Raw genomic sequence first — 973 nt, 5'->3', positions numbered from 1 at the left:
TGTTACCCCATCCCCCTATTACTGCCCTCTGTACTAACCCCTCCCCCTATTACTGGCCCTGTATTACCCTATCCTCCTCTTACTTCCCCCCTGTACTGCCCCCACCCTGTATCCCCCCTGAATCTGCCCTTTCTGTATTATGCCCCTCCCCCATTCCTGTGTCTGGAGTGCCCAGAAATCTTATAAGGGGGATTACTGCTCTGAGATCTCTAAATCCCTCCGACTTCCTCTCCCGAATCCCATAATCCCCCAGCTATGATCAGCAGAGCCTCAACCCCTCCTGTGTCCCCATAGACAGTTCGGGGTTCCCCCATATTCCATGCCGGGTCTCTGATTGGCTGTGCTGGATGGAATCGTCCGATATTTTATATTCTATGTCGGGAGCCCCCCATACACATTACAATCACCAACCTGACAATCCAATCAGGAACTCCGGAGATTGTACAATCAGATTGGATGGCAATAATAAAAAATCCAGCGGCCAATCACTGCGCTCCCCCCGGACCCCGAAAAATCAGAAAGTTATAGAGAACCTGAAAGTTTCTGGGTGGTGCCGACCCTTTCTAATGACCCCCAATGTACACCCGGAATACCCCCCATACACCCGGAATACCCCCATACAAAGGGGTTCACACGAGGAATGGGGGGATGGGTGTGGAAGGTTTGGGGTCTCTGGGCCCGGAATTACCCTGTGACCAATGGGGGATGGGTCTGACACCCGGTGTCACTTGTATCCAGATTGTATGTGGTCACCTTCCCGTCTGTGGGGTCACCCTGTCCCAAATCCGTCCCTTCCCCCAGCACATTCCGCACACGGCTGAATTTAGCCCCCGGGGTGTTGAATGTCACACAGGGGCCACGCCGGGGTCATGTGACTCTATAACCGCCATTGTGGTGATTGGTGACAACCTCCAGCCAGAAATGAGGAGACGTGATGGCGGGGGTGCACCGGCTCAGGAAATGGGGTGACTTT

The sequence above is a fragment of the Pyxicephalus adspersus genome, chromosome Z (assembly GCF_032062135.1).
Source record: "Pyxicephalus adspersus chromosome Z, UCB_Pads_2.0, whole genome shotgun sequence".
NCBI classification, from domain to species: Eukaryota; Metazoa; Chordata; class Amphibia; order Anura; family Pyxicephalidae; genus Pyxicephalus; species Pyxicephalus adspersus.
Note: the sequence above shows the minus strand (reverse complement) of the source record.